Source organism: Hemiscyllium ocellatum, chromosome 11 (genome assembly GCF_020745735.1).
Source record: "Hemiscyllium ocellatum isolate sHemOce1 chromosome 11, sHemOce1.pat.X.cur, whole genome shotgun sequence".
NCBI classification, from domain to species: domain Eukaryota; kingdom Metazoa; phylum Chordata; class Chondrichthyes; order Orectolobiformes; family Hemiscylliidae; genus Hemiscyllium; species Hemiscyllium ocellatum.
In genome coordinates, this window is record NC_083411.1 from 69,238,955 (window position 1) to 69,251,268 (window position 12,314).

Genomic DNA, 12,314 nt, shown 5'->3' on the forward strand with positions numbered 1-12,314 from the left:
TGAATTCACCAAGGAAGAATACATACCCCAGCTCATAGTGAAACAGCAGGTAGTTCAGACGTTTAGAGGTGTCAAAAATGATAAGGAGAAACTATTCGATAGACTGTATTGCACAGAGATCTAAAGAGATACATCCCAAGATACTGAGGGAAGTTGGTGTGGAAGTTTGCACAGCAACTGGTCTTAGCTTTTCAATTTTCCTTTGACTTATGGGTATTTCTAGAATACTGAAGAATTACATTACTCACACCTTTGTTCAAATAAGGATCTAAAAATAAGCCTGGAAATTATAAACCCATCAGTTTAACATTGAATGGAAACTTCTAAGAACAATAATTTTGAACAGAATTATCAGTCAGTTAGGAAATTGTGAACTAATTAGAGAAACCCAGCATAGGTTTTTGAAGGATAAATCATGTTTAATGAAGTAATGGAGACGATTGGTGAGGATAATGCTGTTGATGGGATGTGACATGGACTTCCAAAAGGCACTTGATAAGGTGTCATAAAGCAGATTTATGAGCAGGATTTGAGCTCTTGGAATGAAGGAGACAGTAGCAAAAAAATGCAAAATTGACTGAGTGAGAGAAAAAGAATTGTGATGAAGGTTGTTTTTCTGAAGGAGAAAGGTTTATCGTGGGGTACAACAGGGTTCAGTGTTATGATTCTTGCTCTTCCTAGTGTATCCTAATGACCTAATCCTTGGTGTACAGGGCCTGGTATCTAAATTTGAAGATGGTACAAAACTATGATGCATTATGAAGTCTGAGAAGACCAGTTTAGGGTTTCAATAGGACACAGAAAGGAAATGGACAAATAAATGAACGATGAAATTTTATTGCAGAGAACTATGAAGTGTTTGAATTTGGTAGGAAGGCCACAAAGAAAATACAAAGATAAAGGACGCAATTTAAAAAGGGGTGCAGGAACAGAGGAAGCCTGTAGTGTAAACGTATAAATTATTAAAGCTGTAATGATGCTGCCAACTTTCAAAGTTGCCATTTTTTTTGCTGAAGAGTGGTTGTAGAGCAGAGGTAATGAGCTGGCTAGTTAAGACCATTTGAGTAAACAGCTTTGGAGGCCTTGGGTTTGTTTTAACAACCTGAATGGATTTGGTCAGCTCCACAGATCAAGATTTCTGGGTTTTCAGGCTTAGCTTTAAGCAGAACCTATTGGTGTTTCAACAGAAGTGGAACCTTCAGTAAATGTCTCCTGGCTGGTATTCTCTCTGAATTTTCTTTGATGCTTTCTTTCTTCCTGGTTTGGAGAACTGCACATGAGAATCTGTATCTGAATCTTGCTTTTCTGCCAAGGGGTGTGGCTATGGGATATTACTATCTTGGAACAGCTAATTAGTAATAGTTACTGTATTTACCAATCTGTTCATTCTTCAATAGAGTTAAATTATTCTAAAATCCTCTTTCTTTGATTGTATTTTAACTACACTGTTTAACTAAATTGTGTTTTGCTTAAAGTCGGGTAAGTTGACCAGTCACATTGCATCTGGAACAGACACTTCACATTTATATTTAAAATATGAAAAAGATAGGATTTAGATCTAGTGGGCGGCACAGTGGTTAGCACTGCTGTCTCACATCGCCTGAGACCCGGGTTCAATTCCCGCCTCAGGCGACTGACTGTGTGGAGTTTGCACGTTCTCCCCATGTCTGCGTGGGTTTCCTCCAGGTGCTCCGGTTTCCTCCCACAGTCCAAAGATGTGCCGGTCAGGTGAATTGGCCATGCTAAATTGCCCATAGTGTTAGGTAAGGGGTAAATATAGGGGAAGGGTGGGTTGCGCTTCGGCGGGTCGGTGTGGACTTGTTGAGCCGAAGGGCCTGTTTCCACACTGTAAGTAATCTAATCTAATCTATTTTGAGGGGGTCTGGTCTGGTCCATAACAAGCTGAGAGGACTGATTGACAGCATGGTAACAGAACACATGGCAACCTAGAATTCATCAATAAAGGGATAGAGTACAAAAGCAAGGAAATTATGTTAAACCTGTGTAAAATACTGATTCAGTCTCAACATTTGTATTGGCTGTGGGCACCACACGTTAGGAAAGATGGGAAGACATTAGACAGAGTGCATAAAAATTTCATAAGAAAGGCTCTAAGGATGAGGAATTAATTTACCTCGATATTATTGGAGAAAAGAAGGTTAGGAGGAGGTATGGTAAATATGTTCGAAATCCTGCGTGCCAGGAGAAAGTGAATAAGGTTTCCCCCTGTCAGAAGAATCAAGAACCAAAGGACACAGATTTAAGGTAAATGTCAAAAGAAGCAACGGCAATGCAAGGGAAAACTGTTTCAGGCAGTGAGGATCAGGATTGGACTGCTTGAGACTGTGATGGAGGCAGGTTCAATTGAGGACTTCAGGAGACATTGTGATTATTATCTGATAAGGAAGAAAATATAAGATTATGATAGAAGGAATGGGAATGGCCCTAGGTGGATCATTCTATCAGAGAACCAGCACAGACCAGCAAAGCTAAAACCCTCCTTCTGTGGTAAAACCTTTCAGTATTCTACTACAGACAGATGGTCTACTCTGACAGATTTACGCCTGGGTGATGAATGTGAACATTAATCTCATCATTTTGTCCTTGGACTCAGTACATTTTAATGTCTTGCAAACCAATGAAGTTGATGAGAAGAGACATCTTAGTGGCCACAAGTTCAAACGGTGCAACATCTGAACGATGTAAGGCAACTGGGAGCCTCTACAAAATCACAACCAGGAAAATACTAGAAGGTTTTCCACAAAACAATGGGCTGCAGAAATCTTTTGCAGGAAGAATTGATTGGTTTCCTATAGTTGTATTTCAGTTCAAGTACCTAGCACCTGTTCCTCTAGTTAGAAGATCTTCATTTAACAATTCACTGTCTCGCAACTTCATTCAACAGTAATCTGTTAGAGACCCCCTGAATTGACAGGCATTAACTCTATCTTAGCTTTAACCTTAAGGAATTCATTGACTAGAAAGTTGCAAGTTAATAAAGCTTGGATAGTTTATGATCTGTTATGTGTTTCTGCTTAGTGAACTGGTAATTGTAAAACTGAAAGACATTATGTTCAGCTTTGTATGTAACATCATTTCTGTTTTAACAGCAACAGCTCATTGACTACAATTATAAAGCTGCCGTGATTTATTAACTTAAGTCTTTTTGGGGCAATGATCCATTACTGTTAAGACATTACAATGCAAAGCTCTTTTTAGTGCTAACTATAATAGTTCATGAACTAAAAAGGCATATGCTAAAAGATGAGCAGCTTTAGTAGACTAACATTCCTAAGTTCACTAGACTGTTAATTTTAAACAGAAAATCTACCATAAACAGCTGTGTATTTAATGTCTTTTTAATGCCACTAGTAAAAATGTCACAATCATCATCAATCTCTTTCATCAATAAATTGTAATGCTTTGCATCTGATGAGTGAAACTATAAAAAAAAACAAACATGAAGGAGCATCTGAAGTTTCTGCATCAGTTCTATGCTAATTACACTTCACAGCAAAATGTAGAACCAATGGGAAAAATAAATCTGGCAGCGCTCTTCTGATTGGTACGGACAAACTTCTACTCTGATTAGCTATTTTAGATTGTTAGCAATGACAGGACTATGTTATAATGGGGATCATTTCAGAAACCAGGCAAGTGCTTGCACTATGGATGTAGTTTATATGCACAAACATAACGCATTACTAAAAGGATTTTAGCCGTGTTATGTAATCAATCTCAAGGCTGAAGCACTTTCAGTTTCATTACCAAAAATTGTAGCTTCTTACTGAAGCTGAACAAGATTGCCAAGTTGGAGATAGTAAAATCAGTTCAATAAAACCTATGATGAATTGAATTGAATTAGGTTTTATTGTCAATTCATCAGAAGTAGTCAAAGTAATGTAACAGAATCATTTAGGGACAAAACAGGCAACACAATCAAGGAATTTCAAGTAATTATTCTAAGATATGTTCGACATGTTTTATCATACTTTTATAGCTATGCTTTTTAGTATTTGTATTCTACATCTTCAAACAGCTTTTAAAGATGTTTTTGTGCTAAAAGCATATTGATTGCATGCTATAAGATTACTTCAGGTTTAGTGTAAAACTGAAGATCACAAATAGTTCAATATAGCATCTTGTTCCCAAATGAAAGCAGGATGTATACCCCGAATGAGGCGGAATATTGCAAAATCCCTTTGCTGCACAATGGATGTAATTCAGACATGTGGCTGACATAAGGTTTCTGCTTTATCCCTGCATTATTTGAGAGGTATTGTTTAAAATAAGGCTTAATTCCCTTTACTAAAATAAACAATTTGGAGAGAGATCACCTTACACTTCTAAAAAGAAAAATCTGCAGATGCTGGAATCTGAAACAAACACAAGGAATGCTGGAGAAACTGAACAGGCCTGGCAGCATCTGTAGAGAGTTGCGAAGAGATAACGTTTTGTGACAAGACTGTGCCTTTAAGAGAGAGGTGTTCTTTGTTATTTCTCTTGTAGACGTGTATTGTCATAATAGTGTTGATGTGTCTCCTTCAGACAAGCAGTGGGCAAATAGCTTTTGAATTCTTTCTGGGTGTTTTTTTTAACGCGAGGTCAAGGCTTACACGGACACAGGCAGGATTTTAGCGTTGTTTTTGCCCCACAACAGAATGAAGATCTCACCATTTGTGGTACTTTGCTCAAAGTGAATGAAACAAGCCAAGAAAGTTCCCATCTCTGAGCATTGACTTGGCGTTCACTCATTGTGGATTTGAGTTTGAAATGTGTGAATTAAAAAATCAGCCAAATCCAAGGCTGCTACTTTGCTCTTAATCCACAAAATCTTTCAAATGATTGCCTTTTATTTTTGTCTATCATGTATTCAGTCTCATGATTGATTCCATAGTCTTAGCCTTGTTGCACACTTGTTAATTTTTCTGAGATCTATATAAAAGTGAGTGTATTTTGATTTCATAGAGTTTATCAAGTCATAAGAATCCTGATTTTTCTTTATGATAATGATTAATTTTTCCAAGAGTTCTTTTGTTACAATGTATACAATCCACTTACCTTCTGAATATGACAAGAGTTTGCATCTAAGTATGGATCCCACCTGATATTGACCGATTTCAGTGAAAATCAAATTGAATGAGTTAATAGGTGAGTCTTTGTGCTTTGCCAGCCTGTTTCCCAAGTGATGAAGATGAAAATAAAACACCAACCCATTCTGAAAAACACCACTGACTCAGTTATTGTCTTTTTTCCCGCAAATATTGGATTGACAAAACTTCATTGTTTCAATGCATTTCTCTGGTCGTTCTGTTACCACATAGCTCTTATTTCAAGAACTCTGTAGTTTCAATTAGCACAGTTTATACATAAAATTAAATATTCAGGGGATTAATCTTTTGACCTAGGAAATTGATCATCCATCTTAATAAAAAAGCTGTTGCTGGGTCACTCAAGTACTTGCAACGTGACAGCAAGTAAAATGTTGCCATAATTAATTTTCATGATATTTCTAATTCAGATATAAAAAAAGACTGATTGAGCTCCAACTCACAGGCAAATACAATTGCATTTGAATAATTAAGCTCTATTCATGCCTGACCCACATACCTAGAATAGGAACTATTTTATGATTCACTAGTTGGATAGACAGCATGGGATATACATAAGGAATATAAAGACCTGAGGTTCTTTTGCATGATTGAAATGTCTGTGTATGTACACAAGGTTAACGTAAGTATACATTGAATAAAAACATCTTTCATAACCATTTGGTGTTTTGTCTTTGTATAATTTGCTTTTGATGTTGACTTTCTTAATCTCAGAGAAGGTTTCCGAGTACAAAATAATGACTCATTTTATCAATTTGCATTGGTAGACCCATTTACACAAAGTTTTGTATTATAGATTTGATCTTCGAGGCTCAGTATAAGTAATCGTCAGATGTGATGGTTCACCGTGCTTTCTACAATAGCTGTTCAGCTTGAAAAAGTAGCTGATAACATATTTGCTAATGATTCCTTTTTGTGTGTGATCATATTTTGACATCGCAGTTTTGATGGGCTGAAGGACCTCTGTGACTCAATGACATTTTCTTACATCTTCATTCTATTGCATTTGGAGGATTGTATTCTGGTCAGTGCCAAATTAACAAGAGAAAGTGCAGAAACACATATACTGTAACGTACCTGCTTCCTGAAACAAAGTGTAAAGATTCATGTTCATGAATGTGTGATCTGCCTGTCAATAGGAAACTGTAAAATATTTCTGATGCATAACTTGCAACTGTTATTACTTTAATCACATACAAATTGGTATGAACTCTGTGATGCATTTGGGAAGAAAAAAAATGAAAGCCAATTTGATTTGTGTTTTGAAATTTTCTCTGGTTTTGATTTTTCTTTTTCCAAACCCACTACAAAGTAACTAGACATAGTGGATGCAGCAATTGTTTGTTTAGACTTGTAATTTCTATGATTGAAATAAGTCATGATCAATTGTGTTTTGTTAACAGCTAAAGGACAAATCTTACTATAGAATTACAAATAAAATTAAGATAATTCTTAATTATCTTATAATATTATCAATCATTTTCCTTTGGTTTCAAGTCCAACTGATTTTAACGTTCCATGATAATGCTTAATCATTTGCTATATGCATCATTTTCCTTTAGCCTTAATGCTGTTTTCCACAACTGTTCTATCCACTAAAATCTGGGGTGTAGTTGGACATTTCTAAGGTTTCACCTTCTTGCTCAACCTGAACAGATGAATAAGACTCTATTTCTGTGCAGTTGGGCAGAGGTTTCTCTTCATTTGTGTAATGCTACAGTCCAACAGAGAAATGACCTAATTTAGTTAATAAGAGTACACCTATTTCAATGTCTTTAGGCTTTTGGTTGAGACTCTCTGGTTTGAAATCTAACAATATACTGTTAAAGTTATCAGGTCCTACTTAGCCAGCTCCTTGGGGTGTAGCGCAGTTTTTTAGCTGGACAAATTGACTGAAATAAGCTATATTGAAACATATTAATCTTAGATTTATAACCTATTTTCTACAGTAGAAAGTTCTCAGAGATGGCATTGCAAGGCAAATCTTCCTTCTGATAAGAAAGTCATCCTGTGCACCAATAAAACTTAAAGCATATTATATTTCACAAAAGAGAAATGTGCTGAACATGTGTTTTCTGAAATAAAAGCGTGTGTACCAAGTGTTGCTACAAGTAGGTTCTTTTTATTAATAGTCTCATGGGAAGTTCTATTACTCACAGACTGCTAGTACAGGAAGTAGGAAACTCATGAGTGGATATAAGCTTTCCTATTTCAGACAGAAAGAGTCTACAGCTTGGCGATATTCAATATATACTTGATTCGGCTCCTGTTGAGTTTTGTTTTCAATATCCCGGATATGGGTGCTTGTTCCTTTGATAAAAGTGAAATTTTAGTAATTGGCAGGAACTTGCTCTGCAACCTTGCTGAAGAACAGAGAAAAGCAGCTCTAACAAGTATGCTTTTCAAAATTTATTCCCTTGCACTTCCTCGGATCCCCGAGTTCAAAAGAGCATTTGTGCACCCAACTGTTGAGCTAAAATTGGATATATTCTGTTCATGTCATTGGCAGAAAAAAAATAAATTTGTTCCTTCTTAAACAACTCAAGTATTTTCTTATTTACAAAAAGAATATTTATGAAGAGAAAAGTATACTCTCCAAATCCATTTCATTATCCCAAGTGTATATAATAGGATGTTATTGTTATAAAATGATCCCCTGTCTAAATTCTGGACTGATACCTGATTTATAAATATGTGGTCAACAAGTTCCATCTCACTCTGGTCAAAATATTTTCCTTTTTGTCTAGAGAGTGGCAGAGTTAATGGTGAGTATCCCACGTGGGACTTCCTGAGAATAGATGGCTTGTTTTGCGAAGGAAGCGCTGTATTTTGATGCCAGACCAACATCGTCACGGAGTAGGTCTGCTCACAATTTCTTCAAAAGAACAAAGTCCCTCCAAGGTTTTTCATCCCAAAAGACATATTATGTTCTTCACTGCTGCCAGAAAACCTAGAATTATGAGATTGAAGGGATGACTGAGCTGGTGATAAAACACTATATTGTGGAACTTTAGAAGAGAAATAGTCCTTACAGTTCTTCATTAATGGAAAGCAGCCAAAATCCAACTGACTCAGATTTGATCAAATGCCATGAGGCATTTGGGGTTTTAGAAATTGAACATTACCAAAACATTTGGATTTCCTTTAGCATTTTTATCCAATATCATCTCATCATTATTATCATTTCATAAAGACAGGAGCAGTGCATCTTTTTGATATTTGCAAATACATTCAGAAATCTAACATTTCTGTTCATTGTAATATCTAGTACCCCTTGAATTTCAATTCTGAGACCATCGTTGACATTTTGACTGATGGAGAAAAGTTACATCAAATATATCTTTGTGAGATGATTGAATGGAGCATCAATTGGCCAGCTTTTGCATAACGTCAATTACAGTCAATTAAACAATATTTAATCTCAAGCCAGATTTCACCTCCCTCAGTAGTTTATTAATTGTGATGTTTCACCTCCATTCCTGAGAAATAAAAGTTGCCATATTCAGAATTGACATTTCACTTGAACCACTTCTTTGCTGCTCCTTTCTAGATACCTTGGGAGATGCTAATGATCCCTGGCATCACTCAGAAAAGAGCAGGGGAGCTCTATTGAAATCCATTGACGCATTCCACCTTCAACAATCAGAACCCAAATTGAACTAACCAATTCTTCCATTTGCTGCCTTTGTGGGATATTCATAATCATACAGCACAGAAACAGGCCCTTTGGCCCATCATATCAATGCCAACCACCAAACACAAAACTTACCTGCATTTGGCCCATGGGCAATTTTAAGTGCTCATGCAGATATTTCTTAAATGTTGCAAGAGTATCTGCCTCCACTACTCTCTCAGGTTGCATGTTTTATATTTCTACCACCCTCTGAATTTGTTTTTCTCAGATCTTCTCTGAACCACTTAATCTTCACCTTAGACTTATGCCCTCTAGCCTTAGACATGTCTGCCATGGGGAAATGATTGCTGGCAGGGATATTTAATACTTTTCTGGCCACAAGTAAAATGCCACATGACTGGAGGATAGCTAATGTGGTTCCTTTGTTCAAGAAGGGTAGCAGGGATAGCCAGGTAGTTACAGACCAGTTAATCTGACGTCAGTGGTAAGGAAATTATAGGAAAAATTCTGAGAGACAGGACTAATTAGCACTTGGAAAGTGTGAGATTGATGAGGGATAGTCAGAACAGATTTGTTGAAGGGAGACAAAATTAGAAATTGATGGAAAAACTCAGCAGGTCGGGTAACTTCTTTGGAGAGAGAGCAGAGTTAACATTGTGGGTCCAGTAACCCTTCTTCAGAACTGAGGAAGTTCTGAAGGAGGATCACTGGATCCAAAACATTAACTCTGCTTTCTGTCCACAGAAGCTGCTAGATCTGCTGAGTTTTTCCAGCAATTTCTGATTCTGTTTCTGATTTCCAGCATCCACAATTCTTTTTTGATTTTTTCTGTTAAAGGGAGATCCTGCCTGATAAATAGAATGGAGTATTTGAAAAGGCGACTAATTACATTGATGCAGGGCCCCAGCAATCTCCTCCCTCCCTTCCATAACAATCTTGAATATATCTCATCACCCCCCTGGGACTTTAGCACTTATATGCCTGCTAAAACATCTAACACCTCCTCCTGATTAATCTAAATATCTTCTGAACCTTCACCATCCCAAATTAAATCCCTGGCTATAACATTTTTCTCTCTATGAATACAGATGAGATATATATTAATTTAACACCTCACCCATGTGCACTGGCTCCACGCACAGGTTACCCCTATGCACTTTAATAGTCCCACTCTTTCCCTGGTTACCCACTTATACTCTTCATATACTTATTGAAAGTCTTGGGGTTTTCTTTCATCCCTTGTGCCAAAGAAATTTCACAACCTCTCTCTGCATTCCTCATTTCTTTTTTAAGCAACCTCCACACTCTGTACTTTTGAAGGGTGTCCCTTTGTCAAACACACGATATGCCTTGGCATTCAGGGTTCCCTGAACTTGCTGCCCTTACCCTTCACTATTAGAGGAACATGCTGGCCCTGAATTCTCTCTATGCTGCTTTTAAAACATTCCTAATTTTCACATGTAGACTTACCTGCCAATAATCACTCCCAGTCCATTTTTGAGAGATTCTGTCCAAGGATATTAAAATTAGCCTTCCCCCAGTTTAGGCACCATCTGCACTATCCTTATCTTTCCATAATTACTTTGAAACTTACAGAGTTATGGTCACTATCCCCAAAATGCTCACCCACTGCAAGTTCAATCACTTGACCAGCTTCATCTCCTAGGATTAGGTCAAGCACTGCTCCATTTCTCATCAGACTATTTACATGTTAGCACAAGAGACTCTTTCCGGATGCACTTTAAAAATTTCACCCCACCTAATCCTTTTACACTAAAGTGATCCCAGTTAATATTAGCAAAGTTGAAGTCCCCTCAAACTATAACCCTGTTTCTCTCATATCTTATTGTAATTTGCTGACATATCTTTTCTCCAATCTCCCTCTGACTCTTGGGAGATCTGTAGTATAATCCCAACAAACTAATCACGCCTTTTTAATTTCTAAACCATACCCAGATGGCTTCATTTGAAGACGCTCTGAGGACATCCTCGTTCATTACTACAGTGATGCTTTCCTTTGTCAATAGCACAGTATCTCCATATCTCATACCTCCCCTCTCTAACATGTCGGAAACTTCTGTGCCCCAGAGTGTTGAGCCTCCAGTCCTGCTCTTGGTTCAAGCATGTCTCAGTGATTGCAGCAATATCATATTTCCATATGCTGATCAATGCTCTCAGTTCATCTGCCTTACCAGGCAAACTCCTTACATTGGAATAGTTACAATTTTCTAGGTACCTTATCCTGCCCATGTCTTCTCTGCCTGCTGAATTGTCCTCACATTCCTTCCATCTCCAATTGGAACTTGCTCCAATTTTACAAACGACATTGGTGGAACGGAATGGTTCCCATTGTTTCCAAAATGACATCATGGTAAATTCTACATTATCAAAATAAAAGAAGAAACCACTAGATATTCAAAACTCACACAGCATTTCCCGGGACAATGTAAGACATACATTTAATGTTTGGTGCAATGTTGCAAAACTATGAGATTTGATCATTCCAAATGAATAATGTTTCAAAAGTGACTGGTCTTAGGTTCAAAGTTTTGAGGAAATTATTGGAGATTCTTGAACCTTTGACCTGGGAAGGTGATGGCACAGAGGCACTGCATAGATGATCATAAGATGGCTGTGACATCAAAAATTAGATTGAGAACATTAGGTTCAAAGCATGCTGTGAGATTAGGAAAAGGAACTGAAGTGGTGTTGATGTTATCAAATTTTTCTTTACATCCAGAGGTTGATATTGACTTTTGGATGACCAACTAATGGAAGCCTGATGAAAGGCTTTTGCCTGAAACATCGATTTTCCTGCTCCTCGGATGCTGCCTGACTAGCTGTGCTTTTCCAGCACCATACTCTTGGAGCTAATGGAAGCCTGTCAGCTGAAGGCCTATACATGTGTCAAAGAGTTAGCATAAGTTTGAAGCATTGGTTTAATTAACAAATCAGCATCTTGGTGAAGGTTGCCAGACTGAGGCTTCCAATATTAGATATTTCATGTCGCCAGAACAGTGTGGTGGGTAAGCAGAAAGAAAACAGTTAACACAAATAGTGAGAGTCCTGGGGCAACATTGATCCAGATTATTTGTGAAAGGCCAAGAAGATTAGGCTAGAGTTGGGGGTGGAGGTGATGGCCTAGTGATATTATCACTGGATTGTTAATCCAATTACCCAAGTGGTGAGCTGGGTTCAAGTTCCACCTTTGCAGATGGTGGAATTTGGATTCAACAAAAATCTGGAATAAGGAGTCCAATGATGACCATGAATTGTTGGAAAAATCTTTCTGGTTCATGAGTGTCCTTGAGGGAAGGAAACTGCCATCCTTACATGGTCTGGGCATACATGCGCCTCCATAATAATTTGTTTGACTCTTAACTGCCCTCTGGGATGGGCAATAAATGCTGGCTGAGCCAGTGATATCCTCACCCCATGAATGAAAGAAAAAGATTAATCCTACCCCCTTGATGCCCCATGAAAATAATTCAAACTTATCTTTTGATACCATCACCTGCAGAACTGCATGGAGTGTGCCCAGTGCAGGCTGCAATTTAAAGTTCTAATGA